The sequence below is a fragment of the Aquila chrysaetos genome, chromosome 11 (assembly GCF_900496995.4).
Source record: "Aquila chrysaetos chrysaetos chromosome 11, bAquChr1.4, whole genome shotgun sequence".
Classification (NCBI taxonomy): Eukaryota; Metazoa; Chordata; class Aves; order Accipitriformes; family Accipitridae; genus Aquila; species Aquila chrysaetos.
In genome coordinates, this window is record NC_044014.1 from 40,590,552 (window position 1) to 40,602,672 (window position 12,121).

The 12,121-nt window shown below is 37.7% G+C and overlaps 1 protein-coding gene across 1 annotated transcript in view; it reads left to right on the top strand.

The window, feature by feature from the left end:
* The first annotated feature begins 5,913 nt into the window (after positions 1-5,913).
* The window catches only part of CTNNA3 (catenin alpha 3), a 549,510-nt gene continuing 543,302 nt past the window's right edge, over positions 5,914-12,121 (top strand). Inside the window, exons 1-2 of the mRNA XM_030030142.2 lie at positions 5,914-6,019; positions 9,705-9,826. The gene's annotated coding sequence lies outside the window, so the exon portion shown is untranslated. The remainder of the gene's footprint in view (positions 6,020-9,704; positions 9,827-12,121) is intronic.

The window sequence follows — 12,121 nt, forward strand, 5'->3', positions numbered from 1 at the left end:
CTATTAATATGTTATGTCTGATGCTTGCAACAGAAAAATGAGATTAGATTCTGCCTAAGTTAATAAGAAACACTTACAGCTATGTCTGTGGAACAGTAACTTTGTGCTTACATGTAACTTAGAATATTCAAGAGTAAGTTTGACATCTCCCTTGAAGAATGTGAATGAGTTAATGAGCCCAACACAAATTGTGTATTCCAACAGATAATGCTAGCACCACTAGACTACAGCATTTCATGTTTTCTTACTGAAAAAACTAATGAATAACAATAGCAAAAATAATGCTCCATACTGAAGTATATTTCTTCTGTATTTCTCTCATTCTGTCTTTTAGCTTTGTAGATCATTTAACAAAGCTGAATGCCTAAACCATACAATCAATAAGAGTTTACTTTAGAAAACCCTATATGGCTAAATATACCCTATATATTCCATTCTGTGTGCCCAAGAATGGATTTGGGGACCAGTTTCAGGTACAGAATCAAAAGTGGCTTCATTTTGGAGCTGCTATATAATCATGTTATAGCCTGCCCCTATAGCCTATTGTTTCATAAACTCGCCCACATAGTAGTTTGTTCATGCTGTGCGGTACACCCTTATTCTTAGTCCACTTATTTGAATTCTTAAATATAGAATTAGTTTTTAACATTATTCCTCTGTATTAAAACATCCTGTATTTTATTTATCTTAAACTTTGGGAGTTCTTACGGCATCTCTGATATCACTGAAAAGCCCTTTAGGGATCATTTTCTGTTTCCATCTATCTTACACATAACATATTCATGGTGTAAGGCTGATGTTAAATGCATGTTATTTCTGGTGTGCTTTTTTTAAAATACAATATCCTTACAGTCATTTGGTAAAGAGCGATTTATTTAGCTTTTCTCCAAGTTTTTGTTGCTAGTTCCATTAAGACATTTGGAGACTACTGTATATAAATTCTAAATAAAATGAAAAGCTATTATTCATCATCTATAACTCTAACCACTACACCAGATCAACTTGCCTGTGAAACAGATACTAATTTAGTATGATTTTTTTGCATGCTCTAAGAGAATTGTCCCTACTTAAGTAGTCAATAGAGTTGTCCAGTTTCAAGGAGTTTGCATTTCACCATACTATGCTTTCTGGCACAACTTATTTAAAAAAGAACCTAGGTAATTCTTTCATGACACGGGTATGTTTCCTACTTCCTATCCTAGTTCAGAACCCTGTACTGTGCTCTTCTTCACTGTTATCAAACCTGGTCAGTCCCTTCCCCTGATTTAGCATTGTGCTTCCTTGTTTTGTGGCTCCTGCCTCTTTGCTGAGGCTAGTACAATGGTGCTCCACTTTCCTTCTGTTTGGTTGAAAACATTCTGAACAGAAGTATACTAAAATTCCATATTAAGGGATTGATAGTTTGTGAAGTATTTTACCTGCTTCGCTTTATTTGCTTGACTCCACATTTACAGCACCAGGATCTATTGCTAACAACTGAAATGCTGTTTCTGCTATGATAAAATGCAAGAGAACTTTCAATCAACCAAAGTGCTTAAGACTTGACACAATCTGATCTAGTAATCATGCATTAACATTAGAAATGTTGAATGGAATCCTGCTATCTTAAACCAAAAGGCTATTTAATAGATATTGCAGATGTTTATCTGCGTAATGGAAATGATTAACCCCCTTTCCTTTATTGAGATGAAGACATTAATTTCTGGTTGGGGGATGGTAGCATCTTTAGAAACTTTTAGCAGCTTTGTTACTTAAAGTCAGAGCTCTGCTCTGGCTTCTCCTCTTCTGGTCTCCCTCAGGTATGAATAGTGAGTACCAATATGGTCTCCGAGACACAACTCTAGTAAAACCTTCTCTGTCCTGAAACAGAGAAACGTTCTCATGGAATATATGTTATTTTGCCATTTTCTTTTTCTGTTATGGATAGCTGTAATTTTTGTGAATATGGAATTTATTCTGGGACTGAACTGCAACTACAGGATGCCAAGAACTGGAGAACCCAGATGGCTCAGGTCCCTGGTTATGATATGTGGAACTTTTCCTTGTTTGTCAATTTGTCAATGATGACAAAACTTGTTGCAATATAATAGCTACTGGGCAGCTTCCATGGAATTAATTGGTATCACAAGGTATTTTTTTATAGACATGATCTAGAAAAACAATAAAAAATTCCTGATAGTTACATAAACCAAACTTCTTCTAGTGCTGGTCCTTTCTGCTCAACGACCTAAGGCTGTTGGCAGGGTAGTGTTGAAAAAGTGCGGATGCTTTTGACTGACTTGTTCATTGTATGCACACATAGCTGCAGTTTCCTGTGCATCTGTCTGGCTCTGCTCATAGATGCTTAATCAACTTAGTTAAAGCAACATTTTAAAAGAAGGAAGTATGACATCTGTCAACACAAGTATATCAATAAACGTGTACTGTTTGCTAATCCTGCTAATGCAGCTAAATATTAATCTAGGTGTCTAAACATCCATGCATATACAAAAAGAGGCATGCAATTTTATGTTGGAGCTTTCATTTAACTCTTGAGAATGTGACAAAGTTAACAGACTCTGCAGAGTCTTGCTTTTCCCTTTAGTCTTCTCATATGTTCAGTAATGGATCCTTTTCAGAAAGATGCTATTAGTTCTACCTATATTTTAATGAAATTATAGGTTCAGTGTTACAAGATTATCAAATTATATCACTGAGCGTTGCTGTAGGTGTCAATGCAGCCAAATGTTTGGTTGCATTCTTATTTTTAAGTAAATAATCCTAGTAAATTTAAGCATGTGTGCAGTACACTACTGGATTGGAGCCTTTTTCCTTAATGCATTTTTGCCAGATTTATTGGGTTTTATACAAAAAGCATATTCTATGTTTCTACTTGCAACTGTTTTATACACACACATTTACTATATTTTTATGAAAACAGAAACAAGGTAACTGGATAGGCAAATACCTCTGATGTTCCAGCTAAGTAGATAGGCTTTCAAAATCAAATATGCTAAATATTGTATGAAAATACTACTCTATGTGCCAGAAATACCCTCATGGTAGGATTATTAATTAGACGTGGCTTTCAGGATGCATCTGCAACACCGCAAATAAACAGTAACATATTTACCACCCTTATGAAAATAAAATACGCTTCTGGCTCCCATTCTGTATTTCTTGACTTTTGTCCCTGTTTTGAGTACAAATCCTTGTGTAGGTATGGAGACCCTGATTTACTTCAAAGATTTGTTCCCTTTTGCATGATTCAAATCTTAAAATACAATAATTTTTTTTGCAGTTTTCATTTCATTATATTTTCCCATTTGATATAATTTTCTTCCCATAAAAATAATATATACAGAGTCTATTTAATAGTTGTAATTAAAACCTGTGATTTCGCTGAGTTTTACAGGCTATTTTTCTCATTGACATTACACAGAGTAATTATGATATTGGGTAAAACCAGTAGGTGCATCTCATGTTCGTACCTCCATATTAGCAGATGCTTTAGAAGAAAGTTTAAATGAGATAGTGGGCAATTATGAAAAAAATCCCTTCATCAGACAATCTCCCTATTGATCAGTGGTTGGCTTAACCCTGAAACACACATTTGTGCCTAAACATAAAATCTATTTGTAGTATTGACAGGTTGCAATTATCCTGGGTAAATGACCATTCTAACTTTAATTCCTATTAAGCCTCAGTGATAGATTGCAGCAATAAACCTTTGCAATTCTTTATACATGTAAAATCAAATACTTTGCATATTTTGAATTATAAGACCTTGAATGTAGAAAAGCTAAAACTCAGTAACAGATAGAATAGATTCAACTTTGATTATCCTTCCATGTCAATTTACTATGGGTCCTTCAGCTCAATGTTCTCTTCGTTTCAAACTAAGCTTCTATATATACATTGTTATACAATATTAGAAGATCTACTAATTACACATCTACTGTTAGCATTTTGCTTGTGCAAAAATCTATGGTATACAATATTAGCACTCATGGTTAATACTTTGATTTTTATAGGTTGATATTGTTGACGATTTCTGTTGCTGGTGGGCTGCATGTGGAGAAACACAGTGGTAAGGTCTGCTGAATTTTTTTGCTGAATTGTCTGAGAACCTTATGATCTTCATGAATATTGTTATCTTTTTTGATCTTTGGTTATTCTCACCTTTATAGCCTACATTTCCTACTTAAGAAAAATATTCCTGGTGAAAATTCCAAAAGATAGTTTGAAGAAATAAACCTCAAGCAATGGAATTGTTGAGATTTGTGTCTTCTCTTTGCGTGGATCCCGAGAAGACCTAAACATGGGTTCAGGAACTGCGGGCACTGCTGTTTCATTTCTGACACTCATGGTGATATGATTCATTTTTCAGTTCAAGCTTCCATACTGCAAATTTCATACTGCATGGCTTCTCAGTAGTAGTGGGAAGTAGGGCCTTGTAAGCAGGCTGTTTTCAAAGATTTCTCTCTTTAAATAATACTATCTATTGTTTGTATAAAATTATATGAAATTATGGATTCAATTACAGTTCTGACAAGTTTGATTAAATAATAATGTACAAACGTGAAATATATTAACTCTGCTCAGTACTTCCATTAAAAGTAAATAAATTAGTAGAGCAACCGAAAATAGAAAGAAATTACTAATTACTGAATTTACTTACAGATAATAGTTGAAGGCAAATGGACAGTCAGAATACTGGAATGTGCTGTCTGTAAAAGAAAAAAAAATCTTTTATTTTTGAAGTGATTCAAGTGACAGCTAACATCAACAGTTATTGTAGCAGTGTGAAATTTTGTTAAAGAATTTGATTTTAAAATTTCCTTTGGCCTAGTGTAGTCTAAATTATTTAAGCAAATATGATGACACCTATACTGGTGGACACAGGGCTAAGTCTAAGGTCCTCGGTCTGGTCACACACATTCTATCCATGCCCTGATGCCATGTTGGGACTAGATTTAGCCACTCACCAGTTACAAATTTTTTACTTGCCTCCTGTGGGAATGAAATCCAGGCACAAGAGATGCATGAAACCCTGATGTTAATCAGCCAGGTTCCGTACCTGGATGATCACAGACCAAGACTGGGATGCACTACAGATTGTGTCCACCCCATGCAGATATGGATACCTTGTTTGATTTGACATTTGATTAAAGTTCCAACGTGCTTTGTCAGAAGTGCTGTGTCTCACTAGGTCTAGTTCTCATTCAAAGCTGTGAAATTCTATCCAGAGTCCTATAGCAGAACATACAAAAGCAGAACCTTGCCTTGTTAACCAAAGGAAAAAAAAATCATGACAGTTAGTAAAACAGACAAGAAAACCTTCTACCTGAAAAAATAGCATGTCAGAAGGAGTGATACATGAACACTGACATATAATGATTTAACATAAAAAAAAAATCCACAAGAGACTTAGTACACATTTGTATGTTCAGTTGTCACAAGCACCGCTTAAGGAAGGGATCTGACAGGAACGTTTGTCAATAGCGGGATCTGTTTGTGGAAATTTCATTTTCCACCCCCTCGGAGCCGAAGTGGCATTGTGGTGGCAGGTCTTCTCACAAGTTTGTTTAGGAAATGGCCTTCTTGGCAGGCGCGGCTTGCGAACAAACGGCGGAACAAGAGCTGTTTATCGCACAGTGTAAAAGAAAATACTTGGTTGATAAAACAGCAGTTTGGCGGGCAGTGGGCGAATTAAAAGCGTGAGGTTCCCCTTGTAAACTACCTGTCACTGTGCAAACGGAGAGCGAAGGGACTCCTCTCCTCAGCGCGCCGCGTGCCGCCCAGCGGCGGGCGGGAAGGCGGGCGGGAAAGCGCCCGTTGGGGCGGGGCCCCGGCCTCTGGGGCTGCGGCGCGCGCAGAGCCGTTGGGGCGGGGGCGGGGCCGCGGCCGCTGGCGCGCGCAGAGCCGTTAAACGTCGTCCCCGGGTGAGGTGGAAGCCTCATGTGTCCGCCTCTCCTGTCAGCGGTTAATACCGGTCGTGTTGTCGTCCTGCTTCCATTGGGGTGCGAGCTAGAGCAGGGTGAGGAGCAGGGGGTGGGCTCCCCCCACCTCAGATCCGCCCTCAGTCTGGGTGGGTGTTCGTGCCTGCCTCAAGTAACGAGGCAGGAGCACCTGTATCCTCCTGTGGAGGAGGAGGAGGAGGAGGAGGAGGAGGAAGCGCAGAGAGCGGGACGGGAGAGAGGTGGAAGTAGGCAGCTGGGCGTGTTAGAATGCAGGTTGTAACTGGAGCCTGTGTCTTCAACAGGCTGTTGAGACAGATGGCACCATCGATGTAGGAACTGGGGAGACTCTCAGGGGCAAAGAAGAGGTATATGAACGTCCTCTCTTAATGAAGAGGGAATGTGGCTCAGAGAGGCATTTCTAGATACAGTGGTAATACTCTGGTGTGTCATGGACGTGGTTGCTTTTTGCTCAGAGCTGTTTTGGGATTTTAAACTGACTTATGTGGTGTGAATGGTATAAGCAGTAGGCAAAAACATATTTAATACAGGGGTTTTGAGAGATGTCTTCTAGTGTAGCGTGTCCTGCTTTTGTCTATTTTGCCAGCCCACTTGCCAGGGAAATGCGTGCACTCACCTCTCCTGCCCTGTTTCTGACATATTAGTGCAAGCACTCCTCTCAGCCTTCACCAGCAACTGCCTCAGCAAAATCTGAAAGTGCTTTCAGGGCCTTTTGTAAAAAGTTGCTTATTTTTACTGGTTTGGGATGGCAAGACCATTGTTCAAAACGTGCCAATTCTGACTGCAGTCCTGAAGTTACCAGAGCTTTTGAAGCAATCCCTCTGAACAAGTGCCATGAATTGGAGAGAGAAATGGGGGGGGGGGGGGGGTTGGGAGTAGGGGTTTCTGTCTTTTTGCTGTTGGCTTCTTTTTCTCTGTTGGGTTAAATCTTTTGATATTGCTTAGTGGATATGCTGCTTGGTTGGTTCATTATGTTTTAACAAACTGAAGAATAAACTCCCTTGGTATGAGAGAATGAAATAACTCCAGCATATAGAGTTCTTGTAATTTATCAGAGGAATTGCCAAACTGCTAGCCTATAAGAAGCTACTGAATTCTGTAAGTACCTGAAAGAGTGATCACCTGTTTTGTAAATGTATTAAATGTAACAGAAAAGGATGGAAATCTTTCAACAAAGGAATAACTTCATCTATCTAAAAATACACCTTTTTTTTTTTAATAAATATAGATCTAGAACAAGGGAATTGAGGAAAATATCCAACAAATTTTATTTCTTGATTACTTTAAAGTAGTTTTCACAGCAAAATGACTGATACCTCTGTGGTGAGAACTCATTTTTCTGTGTAGATGCCATCGGATTGGATTGACCAGCAAAACATTGTACAACAACAGATTAAAACTGCTCAGTGAAGTTAGTGAAAGATGGGCAATGTATAGTAGTCAGAGGATTAAATTTAGCAAGATGTAAAGTTATGAGATAAGGAATTACAACTAGTTAATAGAGAGCAAATGTTAAAGAGGCTTGGACAAGGTTAAAAGAAGGCTGTTAAGGAAATCTGGAAGACATCCAAGGTGGAAAAGTATAGTATGTAGTAGTTTACAGCAATCCGTACCATTGACAAATTTTTAGATATTGTGTGTGGAATATTTTAATGGTACTTAAGAATTGGTGCTGCAGTGGCATTTGCAGTGGGTACTGCATAACTTCAAAATTTGCAGTGCTTACTTGTAATGACATGTGCCTACCACTTTAAGTGTTTCATAGGTGACCTATCAAACCCAAGTTCCAGTAGAAAATCTTTATAGCCACAAATTAATAGGAAGATTTGTTAAGATAAAGACAACTTGGGAATGATTCAAGTGCCTGAGCATAGGTGTCTAGAGCCGTTTGGGACACCTTTGGGCTCATATAGCATCCCCATATCCAGCCCTGGCATACGTGGTTGAAGTCTGTGGGAGACCTGTGGTACCGTAGAGGTCTGTATGATGGATACCCTACAGTACCTAAAATGGCACTAGCTGCTTAGCTTAAGCAACTGAATCCCATTCCTCATGTCGTAACGCAGATGATGGGACAAAGAACTTTAAATAAAACTAGCATTATCCACACCTCTCCGTAGTGTACCTATTAAAATAAGGAGGGTCTCTGTTCACCAGTGTAGTAACTTGCTTCATAAATGAAACACTGATGTAGTTACAAAGATCTAATGATTAGAAAAAGTGTAATAGGGATCACCTACATAACTCCACTTCTCTATATTGAATCTTGCAGTTAAGTGAATTGTGTTTTTGTTTGTTCTTAACTTTCAAATTACATTCATGAACTAAATAAGAAAGCTAAGAAATGCTGAGAAATACTAACTGCAGTTAGTAAGGTTTAGACTTGGATTGCATCACAGTTTTAATATAGTGCTCAGAAAATTAAATCTTGGTCCAGCAGCTTTCTTCTCTGACTATTGTTGTTCATGCCTTCTAAACTCCTGAGTTGAAGGTGAGCAAATAAAGGATTATCTTTCAAGGTTGAACCTTGAAAAATTATGAGAGGAATGAATTATAAATAAAATTTTAAGTTTAACATGGCAATACCAGGTACACTTCCCCATAAAATTATTATATCATCTAGGCAAGTCTGCTTAACTTCTATGAACAATATTTGATGCTTTTGCAGGGGAACAAAATCTTCTGTAAGATGTTCTGTATACACCTTTTGTCTGACTTTCAAATCTTTTCCTTAAGGGCAGAAGACGCTACTGAAATCAGTTGGCCATTGCATGACAGGACCCAAATGTGATTGATTACCTCTCCCTGCCATTCCCTCCAACTATTTCAGTACTGTCTCTTATGTCTGTCCAAGTCTTGGTTTTTTTTCCTCACCTGTGAGTAGTCACATTATGTACTCATTCCTCAGGTCTCTTTTTTTTTCTTCTAGTTGAGCCTCTCTAATGCTGTTAGCTGGTGTCAGTTTACCTCAACCTTGAGGCTGTCTGTGCCCTTTTTACCTCTAAATCAACTAAAAATAGCCAAACTGCTGTGGTTGAAATTTTCCAAAAATAAAATTCAGCCTGACACATGGACCTCATACAAATTTTCAGACTGAATGGTTTAAGACTGTTAAGATCTTAAGCAGCAGAACAGAGATTCCCTAGCAGAATAGCTGTAAGTATTGAGCAACCTCTGCCTTTTCAGAGTTTCCAGAGTTTTTTTACATAAGTGCTATTGCATACTACACTTCAGCGTACTCAAATTTGCTATAATAGCAAATTTGCAAAACTTCACTCATGCCCATTTCTTAAATGGCTGCCTTGGTGGAAAATCTTATAAATGTGGGATTATCGATCTGGAAGTATGTTTTGAGTATTTTGTGAAGGTAAATGAAGATTGTCATGTATTGCGTGGTTTGTATGAACTTTTATCATGTGTACATTACAACTGTATTTGACCTGGGTTTTACAATAATGGCGTTTGCTTTCCTTCTTCCCCTTTCCCCTCTCACGTTCAACCCAAACCTCATTGATTTCTGAGGGCCTTTGCCATTGACTTCAATGGTGTCTGATTTAGGGTCTAAAAGCTCAGTGCTGAACTATGTTTGCAAGACTAGGAATGAGCTTGGCATTTCTTTAAGTGGTCTTTTCAGTAGCAAGTTGTCAGTGAAATCAGGAACTAACAGTTTAGGAGGAGGTCCCAAATGGGTACTGCCCTCCCCCCCATTTTGACTCTCTTCCCCTCCTATTTTGTTTCTCATAGTCTAGGAATGACAGGCAACCATTTGCTGTCTCACTGTCAGTGCCTCTGGAGTCAAGCTGCATCAAGAGCAGTTCTTCACAGAGCTGTTTCTAGGATCTCTTGTTAGATTCTTGATTCAGAAGGTAAGATTGAAGAGGAATGAAGGGAATTTTCCACTTAGTGAAAGTACATGAAGTTGTGAATGGATCTATAGTTGTTTAATCAAATAGTTGCCTCAAAAGTTTGAGTTAAAAAGCTGGTTTTCTTAACCAACTTTCTAGAAAAAGAACTTTTGAACATGATTTTTGTCACTTGAAGCTAGTAGCCAATGTTGTGCAATGTGTTTGCATGTTTTCCAAATATGAAAAAACATATTGGAATATTGAAAAAGGAAGGATAAAATCTTGCATGGATGCTGTTATTCTAAAAAGTTGAACTTGCCTCCTGGTACTCTGCTGGATTTTGCATCTAATGCAAGGGAGGTTTATGTAAATGTACGTTTATCACCTCAGTGTTGAAAATACTGAATTACTGTAGAAGGCAATTTTATACAATTATTTTTGATTTTAAAATATAAAAGGCACTTGTTTATAAGTGACGGGTAATGGAGGGCTGTTAAATTCAATATAACACTCAGCGTGTTTCAAGAACTTTATGTACACTAAGACAATTTTCTGTTATGTAAAATCCATTTGGATTCCTCTTATTAAAGACAAGAGCTATATTCAGATCTAGTGAAGCCCAAAAGACATCCAACAGCAAAGAATTAGGCCTGGTGACAGGCATTTGGAAAAAATGCATAATGAATTGTTGCTGTTCTCTCCTATTCCTAATCAGTTGGTCGATGTGAGGAAACTAATCCACCTTGGAACAAAGTTTGGTTGTGTTTTTGTTCTTTGTTTTGTGGTTTAGGTGGTTTTTTTTTTTTAATGGTTACTCTTTAGCCAAATCCTTTTGAGTTAGAATGAGAGCAGAGGTCAAAATGGGCAGGAGTGTCTTTAGTCTTTATTTCTGAAGCTCTTTGACCAGAAATGATGTATCAACTAAGTAGGGTTTTTCTTCTGAGCCATGTTTTGATTTGAAACTGGTTGTCTGAGTTGATCAAGGAAATAGGGTGCTGTGCAGCACCAGGAACCCCATTGGAAGAATTAATCTGCATGTCAGAGGTCTGTCCATGTATACGGGCATGGCATGGTGGTGTTATGGTTTTGCTTAAATACTGGGGTTTTTTTGTCCCCTGTTTTTTAGATTGTGCTTTTGTAGGTGCTAGCTAAGTAGCTGCTTGCCAACATCCAAAATGATGCAGTTTCTGAGAACCATTTCTCTTTTATTTTCATGCATATCTCAAAATTAATATATATGTAAGAAGTATCAATCACATATGCTACCCTTAATTTTGGGGTGGTTTTGTGCGTGTCTGTAGACAACAGGGAAGAAGAATTATACTATTTGAGTTGCTAGACAAAACAAATAATGCAAACCTTTATATCACTTTGAAAATAGTTACATAAAATGGTATGTGCTGGTGAAGCATCCAGGGGTAATGCATGGGTATGAAACAACAAAACCAGTTGGCAGGAGTAGCAGCTCTACAAAGAGAAGGGAAAAACATGGTTTTTTACCTCACTACAACTGAGTAAGAGATAGACATTTGTTAAGCAAAACAGTATAGTATAATGTTGCAATAGATAACCATCAGCAAATTACAAAAAGGGGAAACGAGGGGATTGCATTTAACAAAAATAAAATTTTAAAACCTTTTAGTAGCACATGGAATTTTTTTGCTGTCTATTTTTTTTTTTAATCAGTTAAACAATATCCTATTTTTAGTGGAAGGTCAACTTGAACTTTATTTAAACAGAGTCTCTGGTTCTGAACAGAGATAGGAGCACTTTAAAAGTGATAACAAAAGGGAGGGCTTGGAGCCAGACCTTCTTAACCTATCACTACCAGCACAGGATAGCCATCCATGTAAGCACTCTATGCCACTTAAATAGAGAGGCATCCTTGTTCCATGCTCAAAGTGCATGCAGTGAAAATAGCACAGAGGCTCATGTGAAAGGATTTTTTTTTCCTTTAAGAATTTGAAATGGCTCCAAAGAGTGTTAATGAAAAACTTTTCTTTTTGAATGAAATGCTGCCATCTGATGTCACACCACCTTCTTTATTTGTCTTTTTTGAAGTAAATGCTTTTTCAATATCTTAAATACTACAACTGCATTTTCGAGACCACAAACTCCAGAACCTGCAAAAATATACCTAAAAGAAGTGTTATGAAGATAAGATTGGTAAAGCATTTCTAAATCAAGCAGGATTGTTTAGATTCTGTAGTCCTGTGTAATGGTGTATATCCACTAGAATTTCATTGATATCAGTGGGATTATTTAGTTTACTGCTAATATAGTGAGAGCATTGTCAGGTACACAAGTTTCCATGGT